The sequence below is a fragment of the Cupressus sempervirens genome, chromosome 10 (assembly GCF_028749045.1).
Source record: "Cupressus sempervirens isolate cs-2001-9-10 chromosome 10, ASM2874904v1, whole genome shotgun sequence".
Classification (NCBI taxonomy): Eukaryota; Viridiplantae; Streptophyta; class Pinopsida; order Cupressales; family Cupressaceae; genus Cupressus; species Cupressus sempervirens.
In genome coordinates, this window is record NC_143127.1 from 383,783,265 (window position 1) to 383,796,387 (window position 13,123).

Sequence of the window (13,123 nt, forward strand, 5' to 3'; positions counted from 1 at the left end):
TTTCCATGTCATTACATCTCACATTTAATTCGACAAATGCGATTACATGTTTTTCACTTCATTCGCCATCCGCACATGCATGTAATCCCATTTTCCGTTTCCATTTTCATCCATCTCATTTTTCGCTTTCATTCGCACGACACGATTACACGAAATGCTTTACGTGTAATTGCATCTAAAAGGTCCGATTTTGATCAAAAGTCATATTTTGAAAAGACAAAAAAGATGTTATTTTCACTTTCCGTGAATTTTGACTTCTTTCTTCCTCCAAAAGTGACTATATAATTCATTATCTCACCTCCATTGTTTCATTTCCATCTTCATATACACATTTGCACTTACATGAATAAATACATGTTTTCATACATGTTTCCACCTCATAACATATTTTACATGTTACCCTCCATCCGTATATGCATGTAAAGTATACACATTCGCATTTACGCCTCATTTTTTCACCTTCTGTTACATATTGCATTTACATATATGCATGCTTCATTCAATAAAGCTTTGAAAACATTCAAGTCATTTTTGAAAATCGGAAATCTCCATTTACACGCATTCCCATGCGCCAAGCACTTTACTTCAAAAAACAAAAAAAGAGTTAAAGGTGCTTGTTGTTCTGAGTGTACATCCAAACATAGTCAAGAAGGTTTTCAAAGTGTCAAAGACTCCAGTTTGTGCTGATCTACAAAGGAGAATTCACGACAACTTGAGCGAGAAAAGATGGATCACATAAAGTTTCCACATGATAATGGACAATTCATCAAAGAGAGCTAGAGGTTGTCAAAAGATGCAACACTATGCTTATCAACGTGAATGCAGCAGTACAAGATACAAGAACTCCCAATCTTGTTATCATCTAGGATTGCATCATCAAGTACAAGGCCTTTCAGAATTGTTCTTTTCTCTTCCGTCTTCTTTCTTCTTCTTTCATGTTTGTAGTTGGAGAAGATGCATTACATAAAAAAATGTAATTACATGTAATGCAAGTTACATGTGTATGTAAAAGATGTAATGCGAGTTGCATGTGCAGTTGCATGTAAGCCTTCAGTTTCTATAGTTAGACTTGGTCAAAGTTGGTTGAGTTGCTCCCACTTTTTCCTCCCCCTTTTTCTCAACTTCTTTGCCTATATAAAGGAGTGCCCCCCTCATTGTAAAATCATCATTATCTTTATAAAAGAGAGCTCTGGAGAAATTGTGCCAGCAGAACTTTGTTTGTGTAGCACTATTTTGAGAGAAAGTGAATACAAAGGAGCATTTGAGACTTAACTTTGATTAAGTGAGATTGTTATTTGTGTGAATTGTAAGCTTTGTCTATAATTCATTCAAGTTACCTTTGATTCATACTATTTTTTGTCATTGATATTGTATCTTGTGATTGATAGAAAAGAGTTAAGAAACAATTGAATCCCGAGCTTTGCCCAGGAACAACTGTGAGAATCCATAGCTAGAAGCTTTGTCTGTAGCTTTTATTTTCATCTTAATTCACAAAATAGTTAGATTGTTATTACTTTTAAGAGTCTTTGTGCCCTAATTGTAAACATTTTACCACATAGAAGTACAACAGGACTTAGAGCCAAACTGGTATGTTTTGGCTAGCCTTTGAGTTAGTTAAAATTTATCAATATCACTATTTTCAACTCGTGATAGAAGTGTAATTAGAGATTCACCTTGCCCATTATTCGCCTTACGAATAAGTGGATCCTTTCTTGAAAGTTAAGAAGAAAGGATAATAGTAACACCCAGTTTATAAATCTCTCAATTTCTTGCTTACCTTGAGTTGATCCAAGGAACAATGAGAAGGGGGAGCCTTCCCTTTAAGGTAGGAGAGACTCTGTCTCACACGTTGTGGTTGGTCATCCTATTTTGTGACTGAATTTTTACCCAAAACTGTCGGTTGCAAAATATCCACCCAACAGGAACCATTGCCATTGGTTATCAAACTTTGGCAAGTTGAGCTTGTAATGTCCCCTTTTTGGGACATTAGAAAAGTTAAAGAGATATTATATAATATTAAAATTGACTTGGAGAGCATGGACTCAAAATATAAAAGGTCAATTTAATATTATAAAGTGAGCAAAAAGGACAAGGAGAGATAAGACAAAAAGCCAAGGGGGGGAGTCAAAGAGTCATAACTGTAAGGATAAAAGGAGAAGAGACTCTTTCATTTGGCATGCTTGATTTATAATTCAAATTTCAATTCTCTCTTGCGAGAGTTATTCAAGAAAGCTTCAACTTTCAACTAGTGTGAGAACATAGCCCCTAATGCTGGCAAAAAATGGATGCAAACCCATTGTTCATGGAGATGTCACTTCAGGTGTCTCGTTTACGCTTATAGGTTCTTCTCTTAGTGTTCCAGTTTGAATGTAAAACTATGTTTAAGATTGAATTCTGATTGTTGGTTATTGTATTGTTGTTGTCTAATGCAATAACACGTTTTAAGGAGTTGTATGAGAGTTTAGTGGTTTTATACTATTGGTTTGTAATGCATTTTCATATGCTTGAATCTTGAATATTATTTTGAGAAAGGACGAGTTTATATATAAGAGAGAATTTATTGGTTTATATTGTTGTTTTGTAATACATCTGCCTATGTTTGAGTTCTGAATATTGTATTCAAGAAGGAACTGGATAAATATCTATTTGGGATATTTCTTATGGTTTACATTACTGGTTTATTCATAGTGTGAGGATGCCCCATGGAAATGGGACCTTGAAGTCTTAGGAAATGCAAAAAGATTCAAGAAAAATTGAAAGTGTCAGAAGATATGACAAAAAAGGTAATAAAATAACACCTAAAGGGTCATGTATATAAACAATAGATGACCTAAAAAATTGAGCAAGATTAGAAGAAGAAAAACAGACCAAAACCACACTAAGGAGGGATATAACATCTCAAAAAGAAGTACTTTCATTATAAGATAATACACTTAGACTTTAGTGAGAGTATAAGGCAAAATTTACTCTCGATGAATGAAGAACAAAAGGAGATGAAGAGACAAGCCACAATAATATAGAACATCGCTAAGCTTAAGGACATAAGCCCTATCTAGGATCCTAACTCGATTCACATGCATAAGAGCATGAAAACAAATAAAAAGCAAATAAAAAAGGCAAAACAACAAAATCAAAGCCTCAAAAAAGGGTTAGAACTAAAATCCAAATCAACTAGTGAAAGAGACCTTAGCTAAGGGAATGTTTTACCCACTAATTTCATGTTTGGAAGACTTTTACAAAAGCATAGAAGATCACATAGGAAAGGAAAAAGAGTTACAAAGGATGATATCCATCATGATTCTATCCTACTATCATGAGAGAGAGAGAGAGAGAGAGAGAGAGAGAGTATATTGTCTAGTATAGTTTGTGTGTGTTCCTTACCATGAATCACAATAAGAAAAAGAAAAAAAGTAAGATCAAATGGTCTAGCAAGTTTGTGCGTTTGTCAGTCAATCTTATGTGCCCATAAGTGGAATTTCATTCTAGAAGACCAAGAATGTAACGTTTTAAAAGATGTTTATAATATCTATTAAATCTTGGTTTCAATCAGAGTACCCATTGATACATCTATATTGATATGTTTATACCTATCAGATATTGTTCTTTTAGTGACTAAACCAAAAACAATTCTTCTTTGATCTATAAGTGAAGGTTATAAATGATATTTATTTGCTACCATCCTCCATATGAGTGTAATCTGATAAATGTTCAGAGAGAATTAATTTGAATCAAATAGTTAATATTAATACTCATACCAAAAGGAATGTAATAACATATATTTAAATATTAGGGTCCGTTTGGCTATAGGAATAGGAATAGCTAGTCTAGAATACTTATTCTGGAATAGAAAATGGGGCTACGTATTCCTATTCTCTGTTTGGTTCAGCCAATATTTGATGGGGAATTCGTGGACCCCAAAATTTATGTTTTCTAAAATAAATAAAAGTGGAATAGGAATACGTATTCCAATAACACCTATTTGGGTGGAATTGCAAAACCCCATTTTTGGGCCAAAATTGGAATACATTTTCCTATTTTACTTTGTATTCCAATTCTGATTTGGTGCATCCAAATGAAGAATTCAAAATTTTAAAAATTTACATATGCCTATTCCACTTGTATTCCCATTGCCAAACAAACCCTTAAGAAATTAGATTTATTAATGATAAATCATTATTCCATTGTAACAATTCAAATCTCATACCATTGAAAATCAAATATGCAGAATTACACCATTCATTAAGTCGTCATTACTCTGTGAATATAGAAACACATATTGCAAACTTTTATTTTACTTTAACTATGCTTTCCATTTCACAAAATAGACCATTAAAAGCTTACTATCTTGAAATAAAGCATTGCATAAGTTGAAGAGAAAGTATGGTTTTAGTTTCATACTAAAAAAATTAATAACCAACATAAATAAATAAATATGGGTTAGTAAGAAAGTGGACATCTCTTGAGGGAATCATATAATTACTTATGTTCTTTTCCATTTTTTATTAAGGGGATATACTTTCTAAAGCACTTCCTATTAGCTGCCTTTTTTCATTAAAATCTTAATTAAAGATAAGTTTAAGATCAAATGGATCATTTATATCTTTCAAAAAGAGGAACACACCCATTTAAGAGGAATAGTTATGAATATTTTTAGATGATGAATGTGGAAAGAGTTATTTATGAGAAAGAAATATATAGGGTGGGTTGTAGTATAGAATGAGGGTAAAAAATGATTCTTAAAAATGTATGGAAAAATTACTTGTAAAATGTTAGATTATTGAGAAGGATACATAAACTAAAAATTTGAAAATAGTTATAAAATTATTTTGTTAGATTTTAATGAATATATAGTTATCAATGTCTTTTTACCTTTTTAATAATTAGTAGGAATGTTATCAATCAATTTTACAATTAAACTTATATGATAGGAGGGAAACAAATAAGGAGTTGATCATGGGTCTTAATACAATTTGATGGGAAAATAGCCAAAAGTGATTTATAAACAAAGCTTACAAAAATTTGGTTCGCATACCAAATGTAATGTTAGTTTTTTGCAATAATTCCTTTATTGAAATGAACTTCCTAATAATGGGATTGACCCTTACATAATCAAAGCTTGAAGGCGTCAAAAGGTACAATTTCACATAAAAATGGGTGTTGACTTTACAAGTAGAGGCCATCAATGGTTTATTAACAATACATAAACAATAAGACAATGTCAAAAATAAAATATGATGAATAAAGCGCACATTGGCATTAAGGCTAATAACACTCCTCAAGTGTAGTAGGGAGGTGGGGGGAAACTCATTCACCCAATGTGGAGAAGAATGTGAATTTAAGGAATAATTTTTTTAGTGTTGTCAAACATCTATCCAAGTGATTTTGTCCTTAAGCTCCCGACCACTCATGGGAGAAAATAATGAATTCAACACAATGGTCACATTGTTGAGCATGTTATACATTGTCAATTCCAACTTGGAGCAGAATAGGGGTAGAAGGCAAAGAATGTTCCTCATGGTCATAGGGATCCACACAAGGAGTAATAGTGGTATTCTTATGGCTAAAATATAGTAGGGGCATCACCTATATTTTCAATGAGACCATCTCCCTAATTTACAACATGAGCATTACCCAAATTTGTAGTAGCAACTTTATCCTCGTCACTAGCCTATGAGGAGTTCTTAGAGGTAGAAGCGGAAGCCCAAATAGTCAAATGATCATTATTTGCATCCTTCCACCAAGTAAAAGCATATTTGTAACATAGGACAATAATAGAATCACCAACACCAAAAGGAGAATCCCTCATAATCTAATGTTTTAGTTCAAGGCATGTCCTCATCCATAAGCACCATATTCACTGGAAGCGGTGTGGAGATATCCATGTGAACCAAAATGGGAGCAAAAATACAACATCTGAAGGACACTGCAGCCTCGCCCACTTTCAATAAAAGGCCAAGTAGAGTTTTTGATGGCCTCAAATAAATAATTTTTTTAAAAATGGATTTTAAAATGGGGCAATTAACCCACACAAGGTATACATTGAAAGGTTAGTAAGGGGGTTGGAGGAGATTATTTAGGGTTTGGACAATAGAGAGTGATTCTCGTAAAACCATAACTTGCTTAACACTATATTGCTATCTTTAGACAGAGAAAAAATAATAATAAATAACCCCTTTCCACAAAAGAAAAATTATTGTTGTCAGAGATTAAGGGTTTCCAAGAGCTTCTTATCCAACATTGCAAATCTAGGAGACGTCCACATTTTTCACCATATCTAGACAACACACCGCAACAAGGGAGTTCTTAACATAGGCAATGGGTCAAGGTTCACTTTTGGAACAATAGTAGCAACACATTGAACAACATGGGCACAAATTCATCTACTAACAACACATTTTTAAAAAAATTTAAGTTTTATTTTGAGGTGGGGGTGAACCCATCCTTAATAACCCCACAAAAGGGAAACCCTCCCCCTCTAGTACTAACAATGAAAGTCTCTTTACTCTACCCACCAATGAAAAGAACCTAAAATCATAGTATCTATCTAGGAGGGGTGCCCATAAGACACTGATCCCACAAATCCATACCCCCAGTATTGTCTTGAATATTAATTGTAGTTGCAACACTCAAAATTGTAGTCACAAAAATATCCTAGAGAGTTTGTGATCATCATAGAACATTCAAAGTTGTTGTGGTGAACAAATCCATTTGATTTAAAGGAATTATTGTAGAGAGCATTGGATTGTCTTCCCCTTAAGAAGCCCCAACGCCCAATGCCCCTATAGGAGGCACTAATGTAGGTCATACTCAAACAATCAAGCATTTTGAGCATGCCACATTAGCAAGCAATATTTTAAAATCTCTAAAATAATATAAATGTTAATTTTCTCCAATTGTAAGTAAAATATAAATAATATATTTAAGAGATTAAATATTAGAGATGAGATCATTTATTATAATGATTTTAAAACATATGTAAATAATTAATGTGAACTATAAAATGTAATAATTGGATAAGAGTCCTAAGTTAAATGATTAATACAATAATTGAATAACATGATTACATAATTCAACCAATAAATCATATATAAGATATTTTCGTTATCTTTTTCAATCAATATTTTTGAATATATACTTGAATCTTAAGAACTTGGAATGGAAATATAATTATGTGAAGGTTCTAGTGGCCTTAATAACTAGTTCAAAACTATATAGATGCTCTTGAGAATTATCTCAACATATATAGAACATGTTTCATAGCTTACTCAACATAGTTAGAACATATTAAAGAGGTACCAATTCTCATTCAAAATTAAATAGATGCTCATGAGTATTACATCAATATTTGTATGCCATGATCCATAGGTTACTCAACATGCATAAAACATGCTCTACTGTATTTTCTCAACATGCACAATAGGCTTGGCTATGTCATTCTTGAGTGTGCATTGTACCTAAAGTAGGACTCACATTGGGTGCTCCTCCACGTACTTGTAGCCTACCAAGACACATTCTACTTATCCCAAGCATGACCTCCATGCTCCTTCTCAATTCTCACGTAAATGATTCATATAAAAAATCAAGTAGTGCTTTCTAAACCATCACACTTTTTCAAGAATTTATTTCTAATAATTGTTTAATAAATATTATTAATGTCCTTTCATAAAGGGTTGTTAAAAATATATATTTTTAGTCTCTCTTTTAATTAAAGGATCATAATATCTTTTATTTTTATCTCCCTCTTAATTCTAAAGGGATATTTCATAATTTTATTTTTCTCTTAGGGAAAAAGTGACATAACATTTAAAGCATGACAATGTAAGAGAATATCATAATAGAAGGTCAAGACAACTCAAAAGTAACCTCCATGTGTGTACTTGCAAAATTGGAAGGTTCAATTTCAGTTTGAATCAAAACCACTTAATTAATAATGTATTTGCACTTGTAAATATTGATGAAGATTAGATTTATTAATACATGAGCAGCCTTTTTCACCTAAAGAGAAATTCTTACAAAATAAATAGAATGAAAAAATAGCTCTTGATCTTTTGGTAGGTGGGTATTTAAGATCACTTTAGTGTTAGTTGAATTGTAAATTAGAAGTGAAATTAAAATTACACTATATTAGTATTTACTTATGTACTTCAATTTTCAAAATGATATACAAAAACATGACAAAAGTGATCTTAATGGTACACAAATTATTGAAGTGTCAAAATGTCAATGAACAAACCAAGAAGTGCTATAATGCTTCTAGCAAGACCTAGAAGACCACCATGTCAAAGTGTCACATGAAAAATAGAAGGAAAAGTATCTTATGTAGGCATGCTCAAGTGGTTGTCCATATTAAGCTTTTAACTAACAAACAAGAAAAACATGTTGGAATCAATGTTGTTGTGCCAAAAGATCAAACTATTAATAGCTAGTACAAATGCCAAATTTAACTAGATCCATAGAGGAAATTAAGAAATGATATAGGTGTTGACAATATTCCCCTCAACACCCATTGAGCCTTCAACACCCACTAATGGGGACTTGAGCATGTTACCCAATGCTCTAATATCAATTCTTGGAATTATTTGTCATTGTGTCGAAAGCTCAAATTGGCAATGCCTAATACAAACACCTTATTTAACCTATACTATGAGGATCAATCCATGTCATGAGTCTCCATGGAGGCGTTGACCAACAAGTCAAAGAAACGTGCATCCCATTTCTTTATAACATCCTTAGGTACTCAATTGTTTAGTTGACAACTTAAAGAAAAAATGAAAAGTAACTCCAACATTACTAGTCACATCCAAGAAGGGTTCTAGATCATAATCAATTTTATAAAATGTTTATATAATTTTAGATGGAAAAATATATTCCTCAAGAGATAAAAGTGGATAAATGAGTTCAAAAATAGAAAATCATGCCTAAAATGTATAAACCAACACTTCTCATTCACTCACATAGTCAAAGGGAGGACAATGGACAATATTTTGGATCAATTTGGAGCTAGATTTCCAAATTACAACATGTAACTTCTCTTTCATTCAATCGTCATTGACATGTACTTGGTTTATTCTCTAGGATTGAAGGTTTAATGCTATTTTTCTATAGTTCATAGTCCTTACTACAATTAAATTATGCTAGAGCTTGCTACCATTAACCAACATAGTGTTGAGGGCCTCCCCCTTTACTGAAAAAGGATATATTATTTTTCTATCAAACTCCTAGCTTTTGATTTTATTTTTCTCAACACTATTGAAAGGCAACATGACTTGGTGGAAAAATTCCTGCTATTAGCATTGGTGGGGAGGATTTGGCTTCAAGGATCACAATAAATATTGAGACACTCAATGAGTTATATATAATAAGTCATGTTTCAATTAAGACACCTTTCAAGCAAAAAAGGACACCTCCCCACTTCCCTCATTGATTTGAGTATTTAGAGGATAATCTTTGGGAAAGACTGTCTAAAGAAGGAAAAGAGGTCACCATAAACGTGTATCTTCCTCCCAACACCAAAATAATGGGTGCTCAAAGTGCTAGAAATTGTCTAGGAGTGATATAGTTGGTCTCCCTTTCTTATTTTGTTGGCAATCAGATTACAATTGCATATGTATTGTCAGTTTCTTTTGGCATGTGACAATCTATTTCTTTCATAATAACATTTCTCTTTTACCTTTTTTCCAATATTTTCTAGTTGTATGTTGCATCTCTTTACTTGTGAAAGTATCCCCCAAAAAATGCATTTTACCCATAATTGAAAACATGTTCAAAAAAATTAAAAAATATTTTACTCATACAAGTTTTACTTCTTTAAATATTTAGTTTTTACTTATGTTGAATAACAACAAAAATTTAGCGTTGATAGTGATATTTCACCAATTAAAAATTTGGTAACATGTGCTGCATTTCAACTATTATACTCTTCAAGTTGTCTTATCATGCAATAGAAGTGATAATTGATGTATCACAAAGCATTCAAGATACCATTTCATAGGAAGATACAAATTTTCATTAAAAGCTCATATTTTTGAAGTCATAAGACAATTTTTCTTACTATACACTAATATATTGATCACATAAAGTAGGAACAAAATTTCTTAAAGCATAAAATAAAGCATTTTTAAAAGAAATTCAAAGAAAAAGACAAACACAACATTATTTTTAATCCTTGGAATTTCCATCCAAAATCATGTATAAATACTCTTGTATTGACTTGTGAAATATCAATGTGCAAGTATTCATTGAAAAAAGTTGACTAAGCCTTGCATTCATAATGTTCATATTTAATATATTTTTATATTTACTATTTTGACATTTGTGTTCTTCATCCTTGCATATGGCACTTGGTATAACATATTGAGATGACACTAATTTTTTCTTTAGTGGGGTTTTCCTCATATGAAGCAAACCTCCCATATTGAGGTTGTTAGAAAGTAAAGTCCATCAAGATAACTGAGAGGGCGGAGGGGTGGGGTGAATTAGTATATGCTTAAAACAACTCTCAATATCTTTATTAATTATGAAACATGTAAACAATACATACAATAACTACATAAAGATAACCATGCACAATAACATCATATATGTTATTTAGAGAAACCCTTGATTAGAGAGAAAACCCCTATAGGGATGCTCCCCACAAAATGATGTACAAATATAAAAGTTCACTGTGAAAGGATAGACTTTGTTAGGAGCCAATGAAATACAATTAGTACATATGAGTCCATATTAGGAGACTTTGAATCCTTGTTAGGAGATCTCAACCCTATTAGGAGTTGTGCCAACCCCATTAGGAGTAGAAAGGAGAACAATTTAAGCCACTGTCCAAATAGCCTCAAAAGTAGTTTTCTCTAGACAATCTTCTAGATAAGCATATCCAAGATTTTTGAACTGACTAACCAACAACTCCTTTGCCAATACAATTCCTTTGAAGCTTGCAATACACCAATCCACATCAATCTTTGCTCTTACATTAGTTGAATTCTCATTCATGTTTACACATCGATCCTATTGATCATAGCCACACAGTTCACAATGCATATGCCTGCATATGATAGTTTACCATAGGGAAATGATCTTTCCTTTATACCAAGTCCTGAAATGAATATTGAGTTAGCCTTGAGGCTTTCTCAATTTATAATAATAATATATTAAATTCTTAAGATATTTGATTTATAGGTTACATTATAATTATACTCATTTTACAATGATCTTTGCAGTAGTTAGCTCATAGGAAACATCTTCCAAATAATATTCATCAAACCTCACATAATGAACATTTGTTTGCACCATCTGGAACATAGCATCTTCAACATGTGTCATGCCTTTCTCTAAGCTCGCCAACCAGACTACATCTCTGCTAAAAGATTTAATCAATTTAAGAGTAACCACTTTCCATAAACTATCTAAAAGAAACCTTCAAAAAACATCTCATAACTACATATCTATTTTCATGATCATAGACATAGCATTAAGATAGGCTCCTAAATCTACCTTCAAGTGCACACAACATAGCTTGTTGATTGTTGACTGTGACAAACAATTCTTCATGTAACTTTGAAATTCTTCATAGAATAAGGTGTATGTTGACATCAATGAAAAACAATGTTATGAATGCAACACATAAGCTCTGAATCATATCTAGCATTGCTATGATATTGCCCCAAAGAAATATCATCAACATTCATGGTAACAAAGGTGACATATTTGGCCATGTGATTTATTATCTATGAGTTTGAATGAACTGGATTTCAGCATATATTGTTGTATTGTTTCAACATTTTTTTTTAATAAAATAGGACTTCCAAAAGAATCTCATCTCATATTATAGGATGCCATTTTGAGGTGATCTTCTTGATCTATCTTCTTATGCAATCTTCCTCACCAAATCCATTTGAAATTTTTTGATTAAATAAAATTCTATTAAAAAAATAATTTATGTTCAAGTTGTCTTTCTTTTTAATCAATCAGGTTATATTTCTTGAATAAATCAAATGCAATTTTTCATTACTAATTTTTAAAAATATAATTTAGCCTAAAAATCCAACAATAAAATTACGCCTACTGATTGTTGAGATTATTGTTCAAGAGTATCTTGTGCTTTATTATGCATAGTATATAAAAGATTCTATGAAATATTTGAGTGATGTGTTCACTAAGATAATTATAAATTGTGTGCCATAGTCTAATTTAATTTAAATTGTATACTTTTATCTTATTCAATTTAATGATTTGTGTGTATTCTCCTTAATCCAATTCAAATCTTATTCATCTTCTCCACTCTGATTTAGCTAGAATTGGATACATTTTCTTATTCTATAATTAATTTTCTACATTACAATTATAAGTTAAAAAAACTGCTAGATTGTGTGAATGTTGATTAACATTGCACCCAAACTTGAGAACAAAAAGACAATTGTTTTGTATACTAATTTATTTTTATAATTTGCTATCCAAAGAGCCTTATTATTTCACCTTTCAAAAGAGACTTTGGAAATTCAAAGAAAGGTTCTATATTATCTAATTCCATTTTATATTGGCTTGAAAGTACAAATTAAAACACTAGGAGTGTTTTTTATTAATAAAACGAGTTTTGAAGGGTCCCTGAAATCCTGTACATATAGTTTTCATAAATAGAACATTGAGCCCAAAATACAAAACAAAGCAAAAAAGAACAAAGGAAACAACCGAACAAAGGGCAACTTCAAAAGGACAACACATCGACCACTAACCACTAACAAAAAACACTAAAACACTAGAGAAAGGACACCATATGGGGTTTAACCCATTTTCTTTATCAACTCCATTGCCTACTCCTCCAGTTGGTCCATCTTCTCTGCAACTTCCTTGATATGCCTAATGTCCGAAGAGGCCCCCACTTCCAATCTCCTCGTGATGGATTTGGTCCTCCTCCCAATCCCTTCCTTGCTATTAGTAGCAACACCTTGATCCTCGGTGATAGTAAACATGGCCTTCTCCCTTGGACTTCCCTCCAACTTGTTGATGAAAATTTTAACATGCTCATTGTAGGATTTAAGGATTTTATAGCTCAGATTAGCTATGCTCTTGAGGGTGCTCTCAATGTTGTTAGCCTTATTGTCCAAATTCAGCACCTTAGCCTCTAGCC